The sequence below is a fragment of the Hesperophylax consimilis genome, chromosome 15 (genome assembly GCF_061612785.1).
Source record: "Hesperophylax consimilis isolate HC1 chromosome 15, BYU_Hcon_1.0, whole genome shotgun sequence".
NCBI lineage: Eukaryota > Metazoa > Arthropoda > Insecta > Trichoptera > Limnephilidae > Hesperophylax > Hesperophylax consimilis.
The window spans coordinates 3924988-3951073 of record NC_142850.1 but is presented as its reverse complement, the minus strand read 5'-3'; positions in this window follow the sequence as shown (position 1 = coordinate 3951073).

Below are 26086 nucleotides of genomic sequence, written 5' to 3'. Positions count from 1 at the left end.
TCTACTTATAGAGTACTAGTAGTTTTTAATCTGAAGTACATAATCATTATGATGGTATGGTATTACTCGAAAATTTTTGTTGTATCCATCTTTTATATGATAATAGACAATCAGCGTGATCGATGTTGGAATATTCATTGCCTAATCTGTGCAAGCGATGGATTATTGAATTTTGTTCTGCGTTAGTTCCAGTATTGTTGCAATAATAAGGTGATTAATATACTCATGAAAACAATAGGTTTGTCATTTACTAAAAGATTAAAACATGCAATACAGTATTATGGGTAATGTTCCATTTACAAATGTACGGCCACTTTTCCAAAAAAATGCCAACTTTCTTAATACTATTAAAATAATCACAAGTCACTTAGGATAAATTCATTAACTTGGATAAAATAAATTTCCTTTTCCAGATTAGTACAATACTTGAAAAGAAACTTTGAATCTTTGCAGAAAATGGCGATTTGTTTGAAAGATTCAGATTGCAATCTTTTAAGCACAGGCCTTAGGTAGGAATGCTGTCCTTGTTCCACCGATATTACAATGGAAGATGCTCGGAGGAACTAGCGTCAATGAAGAGACAATGCTCTTGTGTTTGGTGAGGGAATTCTAGTTCAATTATGTAAATGTTAGTATTAAAGAAAATAAATTAATTAGAAACAACACAAGATTTAAACAATATTACTTCTAGATGTAAGTAGTGAACGTATTATGGACTTATAATAGTTTAAGGTAATTTTTTAATTTAAGGTGAAATTCCTGAATGTTTTCGATATTTTTTAAATTTAATGGAAGGTTATTTAAATAAATTATGCCTAGATAAAGATAGGTATTTTGAATGAGCTTAGTGTTAAATTTTGGGATTTTAATAGTTTTCTGGTATCTTGCTGATGTATTGAATTGCAAGTTATGAGTATTTGACTGTATTTCTTTGTAAATTTGAAGTATTGAATATTTTTGATACATTTTGTCTACTGTAGGTACTTTGAAAATTGTAAAAAGAATTTCGGTAGAAAATTTTGACGGTTTTTTCAAAATTACTTTGATTACCAATCTTTGAACTACTTTAAGTGGGTTCAAAATTGTATTATATGTTCCTCCCCAACCAATAATACCATATTGTAATATAGATTGAACAATCGCATAGTACACTCTTTTAGGTTTTCTAGTCTAAGAATATTTCTAAGTCTTATAAATATATAAATACATTTCCTAATCCTTTTGACGAGTTTACAAATATGTGTTTTCCATTTAAAATATTGATATGAGTTTTCTCCCTTCTACTTGCCTTCCTCTCCTCAAAAAGATCCTCCGCACATCATTCTTAAAAGATGATAGGCGCTGAGGGAAATTGTTCCTCTTGTGTGAACTTTAAAAAAGTCCCTCTCAGTGCAACCCTAGTGAAATATCATCCTTCAGAATGGAAACTTTGCTTGAAATGATTTTAAATTTCTGATACTTTCCAATCACCTCCTACCCCATCTACCTTTACTAATTGATGATACCACAGTCCGAATCGCTCCTAGTAGGTTTGAATTGGTGTATTTACTTTTTATCAGTTAATGATTGATTTTTGTATCAGTTAATGATTGATTTTAATTGCATCCATAAAAATATCCCGACTTATTGTAAATGTGAAAGCTTAGAATTAGTTACGGAATATGTCTATCTTGGTGTTACAGTAGATTGCTTTTTCAAATGGGACAAACATATTAAAAAAACCTGTAAAAGACTCAGATCAGTTGCTGCCAGAATGTACACATTAAATTTTTTCCTATCAATTGAAAAACTTAAAATAATTTATATGTCAATGGCAGAATCTATTATAAGATATGGATTAACCATATGGGGAAATACTAGTATAACCAATCTGAAACAAGCCCAAGTTGTACAAAACGCAATTGTAAAATTACTAGTCGTCCCTAATATTTTTAAACAGAGACATAATACACCGTTGCTGTTTCAGAGTGCCAAAATTTTACCTGTTAAGGCTATTCTATGGCAAAAAATCATAATTCAATATATATTTACCCCGCAGCATAAAGAAAAATTAGAACATAAATACAGTACTAGATTCACGCACAGTGACGGGTTAATAGTTCCGAAATTTAATAATAAATACGGACAGAAAACGTTTGAATACAACATACCGAAGATATTTAATTTATTACCTGACACTATAAAGCAATGTAAATCTATGAATAAGGTTAAATATGTGGTTAAAAATTGACCATCGGAAAAAAAAAATTTACTTTAATATGTATGAAAAATTGTATGAAAAAATTGTTGATTCTGTAGATATAAGATGTAAATGATAACTAATAAAATGTATATGAAACTAAACTTTAAGCACCTGTTGACAAGTCAATTCAATTGGCTAAGCAGGACTTGTTTGTTGATATGTATTAACTATTTATTCAATAAAAAAAAATAAAAAAAATAGTTTTCAATGTTTTCACTTAGTGTATGGCAGCTTGAACGTATTTATAACAAAACAAATACTTACCACAGCAGATTTTCAAAAAACCTTTGTCAGCACAAAGCACAATGTTTAGACATTTCTATTAAAAAGATGGCTGAACTAATTTCGTAGTCGAAATGTGTGCCAACCTAAAACCGTTGCCCAGTTTGGTTGGTAAAATTAGTTGAAAATATGTTCAAGATGATAATTTAAAAACAATCTAAAAATAAATCAAAATTACATTGAAGCTGTACAGTTTATAATTCATTCCTTATTTCGGTTTCGTTGACATGCAAACTGTTATGGTTTCATGTTCTCATAACATAATATATTTTATCAATATCTCATTAAATACCTTAAAAATACACACGCTTCGGGATCCACTTAGGTGCTTCATTATTAACTTCATATTCAATATGGAGATGATAAGCGACCTATGCTCCTTTTTTTAGATTGTAAATTCCGAGCTCGACTGTTGTGAACGTAAGAAATTTGATGTTTAAAACATACTGAAACATTTTTATTCGTATCAAGTTATTTCTTTTGATAATTTCATAAATTTGTAAACCAATTTAAAAAAAAAAATTTTGCAACCATTGTTCAAAATCTTGATGTACACATTTTGAAATATTTCAATGTACCCAATGTATAAACTAAAATAAAAATCAATATTGAAGTCATCACTACATACATTTTTGTAAAAAAAATATTCAATATTGAGATTATAAGTAGGTACTTCATTATTAACTCAATATTCAAAATTGAGATAGTAAGTTGTAATTCATTATTAACTTAATATTTAACCCTAGATTCATAACCTTATCTAAGAGGAACATTATTCATAAACATTCATCTCACAGACGACTAAATTTAAGTGACGAGTTTTGGGGTACTTGTAAATAAAATAAATAAATGGAGTATGGCACTCTTTAATATGTTTAATTAGGTAGCAAAAAATATAATAAACGAGTTAAAATTAAATTTCATCGGTACATTCCACCCACATGAGGCCGCGATGGTCCATGCACATATACTTTTTGCATTACTTGCATTGGAACCTTGTCATATGCTGTTTTTTATAATCACAATAACCAAAAACCTTTTTTTGAGTACCACTTGGACCAGTTGTGGCAATGGTAGGCATTTCATCTAAAACTTCTGTGATTTTCCTTTTTAGGCATCTCTTCAAAGTTGGCGTTTCGTGTCTTTTACGTAACCATGTCGTTATCACTGTCGGAATCTGTTGGGACCATTTCATCTAATTCCATCTGATCTTCAACATCACTGATTTCTACATCCTTTTGCTGACTGGTAAAATCATCATCACCAGAAACAGATGAACGATTCAAATAGTCATCAATTTGCCGATCATCTATTCCAAAATAAAATAATAAGATTTGATGTAAAATACACACAATAATACATTTTGAACGATAAAATAAGATGTATATAAATAATAACTCGTATAGAATAATATCATATACTTACTTTTACTCTGTATAACCAGAACTTATCAAAAAACAATGTTTCCAAAATAACTTGCAGTCTCGTCAAAAGTTACACTATTCATAAACATTCGTCTCTCAGACGTTCAAAGGTCTATAAATTGTCCACGAGACTTCACTGCGAGGCAAGCGCACCCGCGTTACTAATAAACAAGCGATCTAGGAAGGTACTTGAGAGGTCATCATTCTATCTCTATCACTCGAGACACTAGAAACAAATTTACGTTTTGTGCGGTCTGTGGGACGAATGGTTATGAATCTAGGGTTAATATTGAGATAGTAAGTAGGCACTTCATTATTAACTCAATATTCAATATTGAAATGATAATTTAGTACTTCATGTTTAACTTAATATTCAATATTGAGATGATAAGTAGGTACTTCATTGTTAACTTAATATTCAATATTTAGATGATAAGTACGTACTTCACTATTAACTTAATATTGAAAATTGAGTTTATAAGTACTTACAACATTATTAACTTATTCAAAATTGAGATGATAAGTAGGTACTTCATAACTAACTCAATTTTTAAAATTGAGATAATACTCTTAAGTAGGTACATTATTTCTAACTGAATATTCAAAATTGAGATGATATAGGTACTTCATAAATAACTCAATATTCAATATTGTTATCATAAGTAGGTACTTCATTAAACCGCTGTGAACCGCTTATTTCCTTTATACATAAAAGTAACTTGATTATACAAATAGAAAGATACCGTTTCTCAAATGAATCTCAAAAGGATTTTCCCCAATTCTAGGAACTTACAAATCCAGTCTCACAAAATTCCCTACAAATTGAATATCAATATCGTATGAGGTGTCGTAATTCAAAATCAAATAAATTCATGTGATATTTAAAATTCATGCGCCATAAAATAAAACAACGTTTGCGAAATGAAGTAAGAAAATAAAAATGGGAAAGGGGGAAGGAGTTTTCTCCATTCAATAAGAAAATGCTTATAGCACACCTTTCAGATGATTTTCCTCGAATTCCCTCGAATCTCCTATCAGAAGCTATCTCGCCGGGAAGTTTAGTTTGATACATATCTATTTGATTACATGTTATGGCGTTTTCGTGCCAAGAACTCGGCTAAAGGTTAGATTTCTACCTAAATTCGAACTCCACATCCAAAATCTACTTGGTTACGAGTGCTTCTAGATACACATTACCCGATATCGTTATTTGCTTATTTATAAATCGCTGCGTAAGCAAATGTTGCATTTGATCTATATCTAAAAATAATCATTTTTTTCCATGCATAGTAAAATATTAATCAACTGATTTACATTCAACCTAACTTAACTAGCTAATCTAACTAACTAACCATCACGCCGTTTTGACGCAGATAGGACACTTGGCACACACTCTTTGCCTCATTCACATTCATACATCATCTCATACATACTCTTCTATTATTCTGACTCTTGACATGGCCCGACTCAGCTATTCGATTCACTCGATGGTGTCATGTGTTCCTCGGGCATCCCCGAATTCGCCTACCATTCTAATCTCTATTATCTCTATCGTCATATATTCTTCTTACACTTTTTTCTTCGTTTATTCTTTCTACATGCCTAAATCATCTGAGCGTTCCCTTCTTAACCTAACTCATTACTCATACATGGTTTTATCACACCTACACCTCAGGGATCTCATTTCTACACTATCGAGTCTACTTTCATCCTTTATCTGCCAGGACCATACTTCACTATGATACATCAGGGCAGGTTCCAGTTATCCATTGTCGACTGCTAGATTCTCCAAAAATATTTTCAATGTTAACAAAATACTTTCGATATACTACTACGATAACTACTTATAGATATAAAATGAAACAGGATTATAATTAAGTTTTGTCCACGTCAGCACAGGATACCCTAGTGAGGAGAGTAAAGAAATACCATTACTATATTATTTAAAGATTCAACAAGTGCAGTCCTCCGGTGAAGAAGCAACTTTTCCAAACATACTGTATGAGCTTCTACACTAGCGAGCTATGGACGACATACACACAAGGCGTAATGAACACACTCCGAGTACAGTACAACCACGCATACAGAGCCCTATTTGGCCTCCCCTGGTGATGCAGCGCCTCACATATGTTCACCGAAGGAAGGGTGCATGGGTTCGCTGCTTTGATGCGCCACAGAATAGCCGGGACGAGTCAGCGCTACCAGAGATCGGACAACACTCTTGTCCAGGCCGTTGCCCAGTGGCAGGGAGCGCCTCTACACCAGAGATGGAGAATTTCACTCAAGCCACCATAAAGTCCGAATGTGTTTATTTATTTCTATATTGATTTTTATGATTTCTATTTTTCTTTCTTTTTCTTTTCTTTTTCTTTTCTTTAATTTTATAGATTTTTAAATATTACAATTTTCAACTAATTGATATAATAATATTTTAAATACTTTCTTCCAATATGTTCTCGATAACACGGCTTGTAGCTAACTCAAACATTCCATTTATTTATTTAATCACTTTCTCCATAAAATGGTTATGATGCACCAATATATTACGGAGTTGATTACAAATTGCAGGTACATGTAAGAAAAAAAAGGTCATGGAGGCAGTTTTTCTATTTTGCGACATAAGTCAAAAGATAGTTGCAAAACTGTCTCGAAGTGACGTTAAAAATGTTGATGATCAATGTAGAATGTAGTCGCTCTTTTGATTGGTGAGTTCTGATAGAAGTCCATACATTTGAAGTAAAAAGGACATGGGATAAGTGGATTAAATATAGTTCCAGAGATAAATGTAAATAATGTGTAGCGTCGAGAAAAATCTACATTAAATAATTAATAATAAACCGCTCGACCTACTTAGTACCTACTCCCGAATTATGTACCTGCAATCCAGATCGCATCGTAAACAAAGCAACCAACGTACTGCAAGTACCTACTTGTCTACCAGGTGACAATACGTCACGGGCCGTCTTACACAGTACGAGAACTCGCCAGAAGGAACGAGTCTGCCGCCTATGCATAATTGCCACGCTATCGAAGGTTCCTGAAACATACAGTCTGTGCGAGTGCCTAGGATTTAGTTGCCATTTAACTACCTGCTGTCGCCACTGGCCGAACAATATAAATAGGCCCGACGCAGCGAGCATATTATCGGTGTTCAGTAATTACTATCGTCGGCTGCACCTACTTACTACGGTCTAGTTTCGCGAGCGTTCATAGTATTTGTGCATAATAAACGTGAAATATTGTGATTGTAAAATCAGCTGACAACTTATCAATAAACGCTATACCTGAGTGAGAGATCTTTTCATTTATACACCACGATAACCACAAATGTTTGCCTAAAAACATTTTTCTGCGTGCTTCAAATGGTACGTATTCATTTGTGAACTTAAACGTGAACCGAGAAACGAATTACGGGAAAGGCAGGAAGCAACTTCAAGCGGCGTTTTGTGCCATTTGCGGTTTCTTCGTTCCTTTCCCATAAGTTGAAGTTCAGTTATACGTAGCATAAGGTGTTCAAATCGAGCATTGAATACAAAAATGGAAAGTACGTATATTTTTGCATAAATCTTTTTTGTTCTTTCTCTGTTTTTAGCAAATGGTTATGTTCAGAAATGTCCCAAATAATGGAGTTTTATTCCAAGATACTGCCACCAAGGGCTTTATAATAATATGTTCTCCAATTAGGGATGGTTCGACGGTCTACAATACTTCATTTATGTGAAAGAACTAATAAATAAAACATGTTTTGATTGATTGTATCAGGAAAAAACGTCTGTAAAAGAAGATTAGGTTAAATATAAATTGAGAACAAAAAACACACTGTGAAAATCAAAGAAAAAAGTCGTCGTTTGGGGACAACAGAAAACTGTAGAGGTTGTTTTATCAAAAGAACTGTGTAATCTGAACAATGAAATTACCCCCACCTATCATTGACTCCAGACATTACCCTCCATATTTATAATAAAGAAAAAGAGAAGAAATGCCAGGTGGGCGTATTTCGTGACCCAAAATCCAAACCATCCCTTGCTTAAAATTTGTGCGATTGAGTTTCACCATCACCATGAAATTCAAATGGTATGGTGATATACGATGTCAGGCAAGTGTAAGAAGACTCGTAATAAATGGGCCAGATCCAAAAGGTATCTGACTTTCCATTCAAATCTTATAGAAGACCATTCGAGTGTTCTTTTTTTAAATTTATTATATTTAATTTCTTTGTGAAAACTCTCGGTGAACTGGTTTTAGGGGGTAAGCGCTTGATTTGTTTGCTGCGAGACCAATTGTTAAAAATGTACGAGCTATTAGCTAAGTTCACAACCAGTTATTTTACAGGCTCCTGCCTAGCACCTAGCGATCAGAAGTAAAACTAGGGCCTATAGATAAAACAGATGTTTTGTTTATCTGTTTGGCTTTCTTTGACAGTGTTTTGTTTTGATAATTAGCTTGTCAGTGTGTGTTATTTGATTAGGTTATAAAAAGCCTCGCCGAGTGGATTTCTCACTTCTTCTCTCTTAAAAAATAGTAACAGTCAGTCATTGACCGTTATTAAAAGTGTTTTGCTCGGGTCGGGAATATTTTTAACTCGTAACATTAAATAAAGTACAAATGCAGTTTTGTGCAACAAAAACTATGCGTCTGTTATTTTGAAGACTTCATCAAGCCCCAAAAATTCTCATCACCAATTATAACGTTTATTTATGATCGGACTGCCCTGTGATATTATGTTAAACAGCCATATGTATCTTGCTATAAGATTTAAAAGTATATTTAAAAAATTATTCAACGTACTATTTTAATATTTTGTGTACTGTAAACTTGTTATTGGGTGTAAATATTTATACTCACAAACGCCGCAAGCAAGAACGATGGAGGATCTACAGTCGTTAATAATAATTAATCGTGGTTTCATTTTATACAAATACTTGAATCTTGATGTGTACGTCGAAGGATCTTAAACAATCAGTTACCTTATACCTTGGTTAGGAAAGTGGTGAGACCCATGCAAAGCTCTTATTCATTATGTGCTTCCATAGAACGACTGCCCCTTAGTTATTATAAAGCTTTCCTCCTATTTGCCTATTAATGTTAGGGGGGTAATTATTCCGGGAGTAGTTCAGGGATGGCAATTATCAGGAGTTAGTGCCATTATACTAGGGACTGTTATTGTCCTGATACTACTGCAAACATACAGCGATAGAAATGTCGCAAATTTCGGACAAAACATTTTGCATCAATATTTCTCGTTACTGAGTTAAGAGATACGTCAGGTTCCCACCGAGGCTTTGTTGGTTTAATTTCTCTGTTTCCTCCACCATTATATGAGCTACATTTGCTGCTGATAATGATAATTTATTTTTTTTGATTAAATTTACAAACACATGACAATCATTTACAAATGTAGATAATTTGAGGCTGATATTTTTTTAACGAAACTGCCCAACTCAATTGAGAAATTATTTCTCGTGTTTGAGTTGGGGAGTGGCGGCGTTATGTTTTATAAGATCTAAATTTCATTAATTGAAGTAGTTAAAAATTAACAAATAGTTATAAATCTAGATGATAAAATTAACAACACAATATGATTAAGAAAATAATAAATTTAATTACAAACTTTAAAAAATATAACTTAAGTAATATTATAGTTATTAAACTTAGAAAACATAAGATATAAAAATAAAAATGTACTTATACAGGGTGTATCGCCAAGTACCCGACAAACTTTAACCAGCTATTCCTCAGCACATTTGGAGTAAAAAATGTTATGGGCGCTTTGCTGTCCGGTAACATTTTTTTTCCATTAAAAACAAAAAATAAATAAAAAAATCCACACTCCGTCACTGTTATTTGCATTGTTTCTCTTGTCCAACAGCTGTTATAAGCAAGTGTGTCAAAAAGTGTCCTCGCTCTTTCGTACACACCATAGACATATGAATATTAGTAGACCTGCCCTAAGTGATTAAAAGCGTATTATCCCCACTCCCCATACCGGTTCCATTGGAGCCGGCTGTGCTCGCGTATGGCCTCAAGTCAAATTTGAAAACGTGACGTCATCATTCTTGTGCGAACTATGGTCGAGGCATCATCGGTTCATTTCACGAAATAACATGGCAAAATGTTGACTTGTACTATGAAAACTTGTAAAAATAGATGTGAAAAAGAGAATAAACCCAATTGTCATATTACATTCCATATATAAGCATTATTTTACTTTATTTTAAGCATATTCACATCGTATAATATAGATCAGTTTTAGAAACATATACTATCACATCGAGAACCGTCTGGACGCGAAACACAAAGCTGGTTGGTTGCTGGGAAGTAAATTTTGAACATTTATAAAAGTGTCTTAACTAAATACTTAAACGAAATATTCGACTTTGAAAATAGAACCGAATTTTTTTGCCGAATTTGGACTTCGCAAATTTGTTCATAACGTGGCGAGTAATTTGCGCTCCCATGTAAAAAATGTCTATTCATTCAAAAGCAGATTTTACTTTTAAGAAGTAAATGGTGATATTATAATGCGAGATGCCTATTTACTGTCAGATTGATTTATTGACGAATCACAGTCAGCCTTACTCCCTTCGTTCTTCAACAGTTGATTTTACCCCTCGCCATTATCTTCTCGTCTATTAATTCCTATGTCTGTGGTACACACTAAATAATAATAGTTAAAAATGAGACGAATGGTGCCGTGCCATTTCGTTGTGATTGTAAAAGCGCGCCAACGTAGGTACGTACGTGCATTATTCAACGAAACTCGAACAAAATATTGCGAGACGGGTTTTCAAACTTTGACAAAGGATAAAACATTGGTGACATGTGGTGAAAATATGAATACTAATTTTTTTCTTTTTTTAAATGTTACCGGACAGCAAAGTGCCCATAACATTTCTTACTCCAAATGTGCTAAGGAATAGCTGGTTAAAGTTTGTCGGGTACGTGCCGATACACCCTGTATATACATAACAGAAAAAAGGTCAATGGTTGAAGACGTTGTCCCGGTAAGACAGAGATGGGTTCGATTCCCAGATGAGACCGTTATTTTTTTTCTGTGTCTTGTTCTATTTCATTTTTCGTTTAGATTTATCGGTATTATCTTCTTCTTCAATGATATGTAACATTGATGGCTAAAACCTTTTAAAGTTATTAAAGAAAAGTTGCGGAAATTCAGTTTATTAATATCGTTCCACAAATTGTATTACAACTCAAAAAGGTTTAAATCTCAAACATGAATGTATTAACGCTCGTAAGTGAATTAGTAGCAAAATTGTTTCATATTTTAAATACATTTTCATAATGAGATTAACAAGCAGTATTATTATTCTCAAAGCAAAACTTTCCACTAACGTATAATAAACATCCATACTTAACGAGAAAGTTTCACAGAAGGCGTATTCATGATTATGAAAAATTAATTTATATGAGTAGTTTGCCAACTTATGTTTTCAGGAAATGTGGAACGTGGGTGGTTGCTGTCGGGCGTTAACTTTTAAACGCCAAAAAAAAGATTTTCCGAACTGTGTGGGTAATAGAAATTTAAAGAAAAATACTGTTGTGCACAAAATTGTACTTGTATGAAACGAAATCAAAAATGTTAAATATGTTTGAATACCAAAAAAATATGTTTTTACCGGGAATTGTTTGCCGACCTCAGCAGAGCAAAGAAAGAAAAGCAGCGTTATGTTGTATAAATCATTTTCAGAAAAAAACAACTTTTTTGGTTTCAGATTTAACTGTCCTTAATAAATAGGCATCCGTGGTCAAGGGGTAAGGCTTTCGACTAGCAATCCAAAGGATGCGGGTTCAAATACCGACGTACGAAAGAAAATTTATTTGATTAATTTGTGTTATTTCACAATTTACTCATTTAAAAAAAATATTAATTATACATTTTTTCGGCACGTTCCATAGTGGAATCATTATGATAGATATAAATGGCTTTGGCCGTGTTTGGTGACCAGATCTGAATAGCCAGGTACTCCCCCAACTTCCTCTTTCCCACCTCTTTCCGCTCCCTCTACCTTCAGCCTGACAACATACGCTAATTGGGGATGCCAGTCTCACTAGCTCTAGACCGTTGGGAGCAAGTGGGACATTGGTTTATTAGACCTGGGTATCGATTCTCCAATCCAGGCCGCTAGCAGTCGCCTTCGAAAGTACATACATTGGTCGATAATCTTATTCTCGAGTCTTGTCGAAGGAACATAATTACATACGCAAACTCGCATACTCGAGTTTGCGTATGTAATTATCTCCCTCAGCCTCCCAAATCGATCCTTCAAAAGCGTAGTATTTTTTTCCATGCTTATTTAATTACATAAATAAATTTTATGTTATGCTTTTCAACCAACATAAAAAAATAAATATAATATTTGATTCTTCATAATTAACATCCAATTCGTAACGAGGTGCACGTTTAGAGAAGGGCTGCTTGAAAAATTCAGTCCCAAGAAGCGATGAAAGACGACAGCCTCGGGGGTCGATGGTAAGGCTCTGGTTCGAATCCCGGCGTGCACAAGTTTAAAATAAATTATTTGTAGAAATTGTTTTTTTTACAATTGATTAATTTAAAATAAATAAAACATAATATACTTGCGTCATGTTCCAGAATGGAAGATACTCTCAGTATCGCTCAGGAGTAAGACCACCATTCGGATTTGAAACATTACTGAAAATGTCTTTAACTATGTTTGGTGACCAATTTTGAATAACCAAATACTTCCCCACCTTATTATTTCCTATCTCTTTCACCTCCCCACTACCTTAAGCCTCACAACATAGCCCAATCGGAGATACCATAGTCTCACTAGCTTCAGACAGTTGAGAGCAGTCGGGACTCTTGTGCGGTATTCACATTTATTTATTTTTTTAAATGAGGAATGGGTGAGTTGGGAAAAAGCTACCTGACTATTCAAATCTAGTCACTAAGTTTGTACATTTGAAGTTTCGAGCTAAAATGGTGGTCTCTCACCATGGCAATACTGAAAACATCCCGAGAATTTGTTTGTTTGATTACATCATTACTCGAATAGTTAGGGCTTCATTTAATTTCAACGTCATTTCCATTATGGGTTTTCAGATGTGGTTTTATTTTTGTTTACATCATGATACACACTTTATCGCACAAACCACGTACATAAATCTCCGAAAAAAAAGGTCTCACTGGGCTAGCAATTTTTTTATATTTGAAAATATTTTGGTTACCAGTATTATTTATAGATCACCATCATACGATATAAATAAACAAAGTATATCGAATTCTCCAAAGCTATAAATACTAATAAATAAATGGTTCATCCCTTAAATATTATAAAATCCCCGCATGCTACTAAATTTAATTTATTCTTCCCAGAAGACCGAAATATAACCACTTTGAAAGAGTTCAGCAGCTTTTACTCTTAGTACAGAAAAGTTTAACCATTTTTTTTCAATTACAACAAATTTAAAAGTGCTAAAAGAATACCGAATGATGCGATTTCCTATTTGAAAACATTCCCCGATGCATCGTTTTCGTTGAAAAGCTCCGCGGGGAACTTTGAACCGATGGTTCCAAACAATTACCTTTAAAACAATTTTTAATAAGAAAAAAATAACTCATAATATTTTTACAAGAATGCAAGTGAATATAATGTATTAAATTTGCTCTTAATAAATACTTATTCTCTCCAAATAGATTTTATTTATTTTTTTGGACCTACTACTTAATACGTCGGCCGTTCCTTTTTGTAAAATATATTGTAACCCGCTTATAAGTAATTTACGGATTACTAGAATGATTACACATTTATTTTAGTGTTGTTATACTATACTGTATAGATCTAAGTTATTATTTTCCATTTTACTTAGTTTTTAGTTATTTACATGGACGGCGTACTCACGCGACATAACATGTCGGCTAAACCCAAATGACTACGAGTACAATCGATGCTAGCCGATCCCTAGGTAGGAAGATCATTTCAATTTGCTTTCCTTGTCAGAATCATTCATAGGCTCAGACAGAACGGACGTATGTCCTACAAGATATTCATTGTAATTTTCTTACGATAATAAAGTAACTCGTAATCTTTGACGCGCCGAAATATTTATTGAAAACTCCCGATCTCCATTGTATTCTATACTAAGAAGACAAATAACAATACACCAAGACATTATCTGATAATATTATTACTCCAGCGTCTGGACGATGTAGGCCCTGTGATTGGTCAAATTCAAATTGTGTTTAAATAAGACTTTAAAGATTAAGACACCATTTCATACTGAAATAGAATCGCCACATGTAATACGATATTTCTTAAAAAATATCGTTTCTGCTTATACAATTTTTGGATAATATCGAAGAAAATATGTCTTAGAAAGTTCATAATCCATTGGATTAATTACATTACAGTGAAAATTATCCACAATTACGTGATTACGTTTGACGTTTGACGAAAAAAGCAAGCGTTAATTCAATATGGCCGATACCCGAATACGCATCGCGGCTAGGTGGCCGACAGAGCGCCCCTCTGGCGGTGAAGAAACGAATCAAATGACTGGCGCGTATATTTAAATATGCAAAATTACTTGAACATCAAGTGTTTAATAATAAGATTTCTTCTGGAAGTTTAGTTCTACTTTGCAATGGCATTTTTCATTATTATTTATAATTTTTTTTTGCTTATTAATTACATCTGATTTTATATTGACATGTTTTCTAATTTCTAAAATTTCTAAATTATTTATTTGCGATGCTTTAATCCTGAGTGAAGTATTTTAAGACCTGAATTTTTATCGAAAGTGTGATTCAAAAGATGATTTGCAAACTCATATTCACTATTTCCATTTAGAACCCTGAGATGTTTTTTAGTTCTGACTTCAAAGTTTCTATTGGTTCTACCTTTGTAAAATAAATTACAATCCAGCCCAATTGAGTTTATAAACTCCTGATTTTTTTGTTTGATTTTCGCAATCTATATTATTAAGAATATATTTATTCATTCTGTTATTAGTGTAAAACGCCGGTTGAATAGTACCAGGAATGTTTATATACATATATAATTTTAGAAGTGTCGTTATCCACAAACAGAATTCTACGCCATTGTTTATTTATATCTTAAGAACTAGGGTAAAAATACCGTTTGAAGATAATATGTTTAATTTTTTTTTTTTTTTTTTTTTTTTTTTTTATTTAGTTACTATATTACATTTTTTTAAACATTTTTATAAGAATTATATATATTTATATGATTAATTGATATAGATTTTTATAGTCCTCCTCACTAGGAGATCCTGTGCTGAGGGGGACTAGGTTTTGAATAATTTTTCAGCGACTTCTATGGTTCGACTTCATGTTTTGGGTAAGGGTTTCCAGAAACTTCTACGACGATGTTTTAAATATGCTAGTAAGTTCTTTTTCCGGTAATTCCTTAAGCCAAGATTTAATGTTCTTAATGCAGTTGTTTTTTGTTTTGATTTGTTTGATACTAAGTGGGAGTTTGTTATATACCTTTACTGCTAAAAATTCAGAGCTTCTTTGTCCAAAGGTAGAGTTACACTTTGGTATAGTTAGTATCTCTGTTTGTTTGGCTCTGGTATTATGAGTATGTGAGGTGTTTTCCTGAGAATTATTTTTGAGGTGTTGTACCAAAATGTTTTTGGCATAGATTTTCTGTATGCTTGGAACGTCAAATTGTTTAAAAATTTCTGTTGTTGATGTCCTTATGGGAACCTTTAGTATGGTCTTTATGATGCAATTCTGAGTAACCTTCAGCTGTTTTATATGTTTTGATACTGCTGAGCCCCATCCTATTATTCCATATTCCAATTTGGAGTGGCATAAAGCATAGTAAACTCTCTTTAAATCCGTAGCTGACAAAATGTTCCGTAATTTTTTGAAGAAGTAGATGAGTTTAGTTAACTTTTTTGAAGTACGATCAATGTGTGAATCCCAGTGTAGTTTATCGTCAATTTCAATACCAAGATATTTTATGCTTTTGGTTTGAGTTATAATCGAGCAGGAACATTGAGGAAATTTTTTTTGACATTCATGTAGTTTGAGTATATGCTCATTCATTGGTTGTCCTCTTTTGTTTTTGGAGAAAATTAAATATTTGGTTTTATTCACATTTAATGTAAGGGAGTTTGCTTTAAGCCAGTTTTGAAGAACAGTTAGGCCATGTTCAGCCTCCTTATATGTGCTTGTCCAATCTTGTTCATGGAATAAAATTACAGTGTCATCTGCAAAGCTCATTATGTTTCCTTTGATGGGAAGATTCATAAGGTCATTTATGTAAATTAGAAATAGTATAGGTCCTAATACGCTTCCCTGGGGGACACCGTACTTAATTGGTAGAGTTTTGCTCCTTCTTTTACCAATTTGTACAAATTGTTCTCTTCCCGTTAAGTAACTTCTAAGTAGGTTTAGGGTTGTTTCGGTTATTCCATTTTTTTTTAGTTTTAAATACAGTATTTCGTGGTCAATGGTATCGAAAGCTTTTTGAAGATCAATGAAAACTGCTAGGCATTTTTTGCCTTCATCCAATTTTCTAATAATTGTATTTGTTACATTAGCTATAGCGTCACCAGTACCCAGGTTTTCCCTAAAACCATACTGCGTAGATGATAATATTTTATTAGAATCCAAAAATGTAAGCATTTGTTTTTTTATAACTTTTTCTAATATTTTTGATAGTGTAGTTAAAATACTAATTGGTCGATAGTTTGATACATCATTTTTGGGACCGTTTTTATATATTGGAATGATCGTAGCAATTTTAAGACAAGCAGGAAAAATACCATTTGATATTGACAGATTTATAAGATACGTCAGTGGGTGGATTAACTCATTTTGTAGATATTTAATTGATTTGCTTGATATCAGTTCATTTCCCGATGAAGTATTTATATTTAGGGAGGCTATAATATTTCTTATTTCATCACTTGTTATCTTGACAATATTGAGGCTGTTTTCTTGATTTACATCGTCAATCCTCACTGTATTTTCGATAGTACTAATTGAATTTTGTTTAATTTTATTTGCTAAGTTTGAGCCTATATTGCAAAAATAGTTGTTTATAAAGTCAAGAAGTTTGTCCGGGTGTTCTGTAAAAGATGTGGGAATCTCATCAATGTTTAATTCCTTAATGCTATTGTCATTATGTGAGGCTTTAGCATTAGTTATTTCATTTATGATCTGCCAGAGTTTACGTGAATCATTATGACATTCATCAATCTTGTTTTTATAGAATGTTTCTTTAGCATAACGTATTACATTTTTACATGTATTACGATATCTTTTGTAGAATCGAAGTGTTAGGATATCATAAGGGTTGTTTTTGACTTTTTTGTGCAGTTCATCTCTTTTTCTGATTGAGTTTATAATATTCTGACTAATCCAAGGTTTAATGTGTAAATTTTTATGAGATAACTTTTTTTCTATGGTTTTGGTGTTTGATAGGATAATGTTCTGTAAAACTTCTATAAAATAACTCCAAGCAGTATCAGTATCATCTTTTTCCAGAAGGCTTGTCCAGTCATTCACTGTTAACTCGCATTTGACGTTTTCCCAATTTGTTTCAGATTTCGTTAGGAGTGATTTCTTTTTTTGGTTTACATATGTATTTTTTTTTGTAATTGATAGAATTATTGTATAATGGTCTGTCAGTGTGGTAGTACAAATAATGGCTTGAGTTTTTCTATTAGTTTTACAAAAGATATGATCAATGCAAGTTTTGCTTTCATTATATACACGTGTTGGTTCATCAATTAGGCTTTTAAATCCATGGTATGCTAGTGTTTGCATATAATCAAATTTTTTTGGATGGCCATTTTCAAGAATATCAATATTTATATCACCGATGATAAATACATCTTTAGTTCTTTTTAGTAGACTTAGTTGATTAGATAAGGAGTTGAGGAATGGTTCTAGATTTTGTGTAGAAGGAGATCTATAAATTGCGAGTATTGTTGTGTCATTACCGATTGATATACTTAGACAGTTTGCATTATTGATACAGATCTCTCTGACATCAGCTTCTATATCTTCTTTAATATATACGATGACACCATCATTTTTTGTGTTGTTCATTATTGTAGAGTAAGGGACATAATTCCCAATTTGTAGGGGGTAGTATTTATCAGTTAGCCAACATTCAGTAAGAATAATAATATCCCATTTTAAATTTAAGCTTTTCATCAATATTTGTAGTTCATCAAAGTTTTTATTGATACTTCTAATATTCTGGTGCATTATGTTAAAATTATTGTTTATGGATGATATGTTTGGTATGTTTGTTGTTAGTGCGTTATTCATTTTCTCAATTTAAATTATTAAGTGGATTAAGTAATGTTGTTCATATTATTCACTAAATTATTTTCACCATATCATCAAGGTGCTTAATGTAGATAATTTTATCATCTTGTTTTTTGCGTATCATAACTTTACCCTGTTTGTACCATACATATTGGTAATTTTTTTCTTTTGATAATTGTTTTGTTTTCCATAGGATTTCTTTATGATACGGGCTTAATTCTTCCCCGATGAAGATTCGAGATGTCGCCAGATCCTTGATTTCATTATAATTTATTTCCTTAGTATTTCAACTATCAATTTATTAGAATAACCGTTATTAAATGTTATTTGTCTTATGAATATATTGTTTTATGGTTATATGCAAAAAAAAAATTCAGGTCTTAAAATACTTCACACAGGATATAAAGCATCACAAATAAATAATTTCGAAATTTTAGAAATAAGAGAACATGTTTATAAAAGTAGATGTAATTAACAAGAATTTTTTTTTATAAACTCTCTTTTAAATATTTTCCCACTTAACTGGTCTTTCATATTGTAATTCCTAATTCTTATAAACCCAGCCTACTCTTACCCCTCCCCCCTCCTTCCACTTCTTTTTTCCAATTGTAATCTATATTTAATTTTTGACTTCGGTGTATACTTCGTTCATGAAACATGTATTGGTTGTATATAATAAAGTGAAGTTTAAAAAGTTATTTGTTTTTTAATAAAATAAAGTTTAATCGGATAACATTATTTTATCTATTTCCATTGTATATCAATGCATACGTACATAATAAAATGTAAACATTATATTTATTTATTAATTGGACAATTTGCATGGCGCCGCTTTTGTGAGATATCACCTCAGGGGCGCTATATTGTAATAATCTACCTTTATATATAGATTTTTACTCTCCTGATGAAGGTGTATATATAATCTAACTTTAAACTTTATTAGATACAGTAACAGTTTTAGGAAAAGAATTACCACCAGTTGGAGTAAAATTCACACCTTTTAATTAAACCGACTGCTAATCACATTGTACAATTACCCTCCTTTTATCCATAAACACGGGTACAATTAATCAATATGTAATAATGTATTATTTCAGTCAACTTTGTTGTAACTATCTTTAATTGTTGTGACAAACTATACGATATTGATTCAACTTATAGACATTGACGGTTGTAACACATATTTAAGCACTGCAAGTCTCCTATGAGCAAATTATATTAGGTACCATAACAGTTAATATCAGTTGTAGACATGTAGTCAATAATAGTGTTTCATTTGAAATAATCCATCACAAATACGTAAAATTTCATTTATTCAAACAACTGTCATTCTTATTATGCCTAAATTGAGCATGTTATTATTCATTAACTCCTTCCTGTTCCGTGTTTTAACAATATATACTCACCCTCTCTCTGTGAATGACCTAATATCTATCTATTAAATGTAACTGTTGTTAATATCACTTAAACTGGGCGCAGCCCAAGCAAGTGCCGCCCGCAGGGCCTAGCAGCAAAAACCCGCGGAGCGGGTTTTTAACTGCTAGTATTTATTTATATATATGTATGCTCATGTTTTAATACCAACTGACGTGGTACCAATACAATTTCACGTCGCATCTGGGAATTGAAATCAGGACCTCTTTCTTGCCGGGGAATTTGCTCTGACCACTTAGCTAATTTAAACATATTTTATTTAACTTTAATTGTATCATACTTTTTTGAGAGCTACCAACATTTTCTTAATGCGTATTTTTTGACTGTCATCTTTATTTTTGATTCAATAGTCAGACCACATCCCCGACAAGTAAAAGGTCCTGAGTTCAATTCCTAGATGGACTAAATCTTTTTCTGTTTCACATTTTACATGTGAGAATCTGTCACATAAATATTTTGTGACAATTGTAGTTCTTGCTTAATTGGGTTTATTTTGTCTATGGGTTTTTTTTGGACTTTGGCAATGTTTTTTGAGGAAGGAAGCACAGTTTTGTTTATGGTCACTTCCTCCCCGCTCTGCTTCGCCAGCGGTTTGGTGATCCAGTCACTCGCCATTTAAGGTATTCTAATCTGAGTTAATCATGTGAATAGAAGTTATTCTTTTCTATTAAAAAGGGCGCGGGGTGTTTTTCCTTTCACGAATAGTTCGTGTTGGTTATTATTTTAGTGGTGATTATGGAATCCCGCTTTTAATCGAGTGTTGGCCGGTGGTCATATTTGTAGTACTCGTGTTTTGGTTGTGAAACCGCAAATGGATTGGTCCTAGCTGTGGCTAGAAGTTGATGGCTGAGTATCCCCGCTTCGCGAAGGAACGGATTGCTGTTTCCGAAGTCTGTAAGACGAGTCTGGTTGGTTACCACGTGCTGCAGACCTGATGTTCCTGCAGGCGTTTGTTGAAGGAGTTGCGCCCTCCTGTTTCCACTAAGAGAAGGATGTCCTGGCTCCGTAAGACGAGACTGGTTGCCTGCCACGTGCTGCGGACTTGAAGATCCCACAAAGCGCGCGTTGAAGGACTTGCGCCTTCCCGTCTCCATTAAGTGAATAATGTCCTGGCATCCGTCACTGGTCCGTTCCCCGTTACCGGAGACGAGTTTTCGTTCGCCACCCGTTTTTATTCCTTCGTTTCTCGACCACGTAAAGTTAGTTTAGTTTGGTTCAGGAGTCCATCTGGTATGTAAAATTCCTATTGTTACATGGTTATTATTTGTACTCCATTGTTGTAACTTTTGATGGTTTCAATATAATTTCTATTAAGTATTTACTCTTATTATTTCTGATTTTCCTCCTTACTTGACAGAGAATTAACCCCACAATCATGAGATTGAGACCTTTGCTCTACCGTTTTTGTAAACATTGGAATGTTCCTTACATTACATATTTCACCATTACATTTGGAATCCAATGTACCTTACAAATCGTTTAATATTTAATTAATTAATCAATGATTAAATAATAAAATTGAAGGTCTTTTACGTTAAGTAATTCTTAATTTTTAAATATTGAAGACAATATTAGTGATTTTTAAACGCAAATCTGAAACAGAAAAATCAGAAAAGGAAACGGTCACATCTGGGACTCGAACCCAGGACCCTTGTCTTTCCGGGACAATTCTCTACCAACTGCGCTAATGGGACCCTATCCTCATCGGTCACTTTTAACTGTATCATACTTCGAATAAGAACTACCAACGTTGTCTTCATTTTTTCACCGCACATTTTTATTGGCAACTATCTTTATGTATGATCGCAAGATTCAACCCGAACTAAATGCAATCCTAGACAGCGTCTTATAGATAAACCTATCTTATTGTTTTTATTTTTAATGTGCGACATCTATTGACTTTTTCTGCAAGTCTAGAAATGAATTATTATTTTTCGGAATAACTTATTGAGTAAAACCTCAAATTATAATATTTAAATATTGAAGACAATATTAGTGATTTTTAAACGCAAATCTGAAACAGAAAAATCAGAAAAGGAAACGGTCACATCTGGGACTCGAACCCAGGACCCTTGTCTTTCCGGGACAATGCTCTACCAACTGCGCTAATGGGACCCTATCCTCATCGGTCACTTTTAACTGTATCATACTTCGAATAAGAACTACCAACGTTGTCTTCATTTTTTCACCGCACATTTTTATTGGCAACTCTCTTTATGTATGATCGCAAGATTCAACCCGAACTAAATGCAATCCTAGACAGCGTCTTATAGATAAACCTATCTTATTGTTTTTATTTTTAATGTGCGACATCTATTGACTTTTTCTGCAAGTCTAGAAATGAATGATTATTTTTCGGAATAACTTATTGAGTAAAACCTCAAATTATAATATTTAAATATTGAAGACAATATTAGTGATTTTTAAACGCAAATCTGAAACAGAAAAATCAGAAAAGGAAACGGTCACATCTGGGACTCGAACCCAGGACCCTTGTCTTTCCGGGACAATGCTCTACCAACTGCGCTAATGGGACCCTATCCTCATCGGTCACTTTTTATGTATGATCATAACTATCTTTATGTATGATCGCAAGATTCAACCCGAACTAAATGCAATCCTAGACAACGTCTTATAGATAAACCTATCTTATTGTTTTTATTTTTAATGTGCGACATCTATTGACTTTTTCTGCAAGTCTAGAAATGAATGATTATTTTTCGGAATAACTTATTGAGTAAAACAATAAAAATGTGCGGTGAAAAAATGAAGACAACGTTGATAGTTCTTATTCGAAGTATGATACAGTTAAAAGTGACCGATGAGGATAGGGTCCCATTAGCGCAGTTGGTAGAGCATTGTCCCGGAAAGACAAGGGTCCTGGGTTCGAGTCCCAGATGTGACCGTTTCCTTTTCTGATTTTTCTGTTTCAGATTTGCGTTTAAAAATCACTTATATTGTCTTCAATATTTAAATATTATAATTTGAGGTTTTACTCAATAAGTTATTCCGAAAAATAATAAGTAAAGTAATTCCACCATATAAATAAAATAAATCGAATGATTTGGTGACCAGCTCTTTATTGCAATGTGCGACATCTATTGACTTTTTCTGCAAGTCTAGAAATGAATGATTATTTTTCGGAATAACTTATTGAGTAAAACCTCAAATTATAATATTTAAATATTGAAGACAATATTAGTGATTTTTAAACGCAAATCTGAAACAGAAAAATCAGAAAAGGAAACGGTCACATCTGGGACTCGAACCCAGGACCCTTGTCTTTCCGGGACAATTCTCTACCAACTGCGCTAATGGGACCCTATCCTCATCGGTCACTTTTAACTGTATCATACTTCGAATAAGAACTACCAACGTTGTCTTCATTTTTTCACCGCACATTTTTATTGGCAACTATCTTTATGTATGATCGCAAGATTCAACCCGAACTAAATGCAATCCTAGACAGCGTCTTATAGATAAACCTATCTTATTGTTTTTATTTTTAATGTGCGACATCTATTGACTTTTTCTGCAAGTCTAGAAATGAATTATTATTTTTCGGAATAACTTATTGAGTAAAACCTCAAATTATAATATTTAAATATTGAAGACAATATTAGTGATTTTTAAACGCAAATCTGAAACAGAAAAATCAGAAAAGGAAACGGTCACATCTGGGACTCGAACCCAGGACCCTTGTCTTTCCGGGACAATTCTCTACCAACTGCGCTAATGGGACCCTATCCTCATCGGTCACTTTTAACTGTATCATACTTCGAATAAGAACTACCAACGTTGTCTTCATTTTTTCACCGCACATTTTTATTGGCAACTATCTTTATGTATGATCGCAAGATTCAACCCGAACTAAATGCAATCCTAGACAGCGTCTTATAGATAAACCTATCTTATTGTTTTTATTTTTAATGTGCGACATCTATTGACTTTTTCTGCAAGTCTAGAAATGAATTATTATTTTTCGGAATAACTTATTGAGTAAAACCTCAAATTATAATATTTAAATATTGAAGACAATATTAGTGATTTTTAAACGCAAATCTGAAACAGAAAAATCAGAAAAGGAAACGGTCACATCTGGGACTCGAACCCAGGACCCTTGTCTTTCCGGGACAATGCTCTACCAACTGCGCTAATGGGACCCTATCCTCATCGGTCACTTTTAACTGTATCATACTTCGAATAAGAACTACCAACGTTGTCTTCATTTTTTCACCGCACATTTTTATTGGCAACTCTCTTTATGTATGATCGCAAGATTCAACCCGAACTAAATGCAATCCTAGACAGCGTCTTATAGATAAACCTATCTTATTGTTTTTATTTTTAATGTGCGACATCTATTGACTTTTTCTGCAAGTCTAGAAATGAATGATTATTTTTCGGAATAACTTATTGAGTAAAACCTCAAATTATAATATTTAAATATTGAAGACAATATTAGTGATTTTTAAACGCAAATCTGAAACAGAAAAATCAGAAAAGGAAACGGTCACATCTGGGACTCGAACCCAGGACCCTTGTCTTTCCGGGACAATGCTCTACCAACTGCGCTAATGGGACCCTATCCTCATCGGTCACTTTTAACTGTATCATACTTCGAATAAGAACTACCAACGTTGTCTTCATTTTTTCACCGCACATTTTTATAGGCAACTATCTTTATGTATGATCGCAAGATTCAACCCGAACTAAATGCAATCCTAGACAACGTCTTATAGATAAACCTATCTTATTGTTTTTATTTTTAATGTGCGACATCTATTGACTTTTTCTGCAAGTCTAGAAATGAATGATTATTTTTCGGAATAACTTATTGAGTAAAACAATAAAAATGTGCGGTGAAAAAATGAAGACAACGTTGATAGTTCTTATTCGAAGTATGATACAGTTAAAAGTGACCGATGAGGATAGGGTCCCATTAGCGCAGTTGGTAGAGCATTGTCCCGGAAAGACAAGGGTCCTGGGTTCGAGTCCCAGATGTGACCGTTTCCTTTTCTGATTTTTCTGTTTCAGATTTGCGTTTAAAAATCACTTATATTGTCTTCAATATTTAAATATTATAATTTGAGGTTTTACTCAATAAGTTATTCCGAAAAATAATAATTCATTTCTAGACTTGCAGAAAAAGTCAATAGATGTCACACATTAAAAATAAAAACAATAAGATAGGTTTATCTATAAGACGCTGTCTAGGATTGCATTTAGTTCGGGTTGAATCTTGCGATCATACATAAAGATAGTTGCCAATAAAAATGTGCGGTGAAAAAATGAAGACAACGTTGGTAGTTCTTATTCGAAGTATGATACAGTTAAAAGTGACCGATGAGGATAGGGTCCCATTAGCGCAGTTGGTAGAGCATTGTCCCGGAAAGACAAGGGTCCTGGGTTCGAGTCCCAGATGTGACCGTTTCCTTTTCTGATTTTTCTGTTTAAGATTTGCGTTTAAAAATCACTAATATTGTCTTCAATATTTAAATATTATAATTTGAGGTTTTACTCAATAAGTTATTCCGAAAAATAATAAGTAAAGTAATTCCACCATATAAATAAAATAAATCGAATGATTTGGTGACCAGCTCTTTATTGCATAATCCCTCTATCGATTGAGGACCATTGAACCCATAAAAGTTCGGTCAACATGTTCGCTAGAACTGCAGAGTTGTAGACGTGATGTATTTTCCATACAATTTATATATTTCATGTTGCAACTCGATATTTACGTGTTGTAGGAACTCTATACCACTGTACGGTGCACGCTACAGTAGACTGAGCGGATCTAAGGAACGCTGCGCCTTATTTTATTTATTGCAAAGACATGTTTGGTTCAAAGATTAGCGAATATCGTGAGTTACACTTTTATTTCTTTGTAGAACCTCTTTCTGATAAATTTTTATTCCTTTTAACATTTTATTGCGCTTTTTAAATAGGTATTAACTCTGCAGAGAGACGTGGGAGAATTATAAATATTTCTTGATGTGCGGGTGTAGGAAGCAGTGGCGGCTCGTAATTTTCGAGCGTGATAGGGTGCTAATTTTTAAAAATACGACATTATTGATGATTTTTAGTTGAAAATTTGATTTTTTATACAAAGATTTTCAGATAATTTCAGTATTGCCGCACGGATTTTTTGAAAAGCTTCATACAAAAACCGAAAATAAAAATCTTTTTTAGATACAACATTATCAAGAAGGCCATTTTTGGTAAAAATTAGTACTCTGACAGACCCAAAAGTCACAAACCGCCACTAGTAGGAAGATTGGGATCTGGGTTTTGAAGACAAGTGGTAACCCATCACACTTATTTTTCGCTTTTGGGAACAGTCATATAGATCGTCTCGTTGTGTCTCCCTTACTCTCATGGCAAGAAATATAATTTAAACGGTTTTAT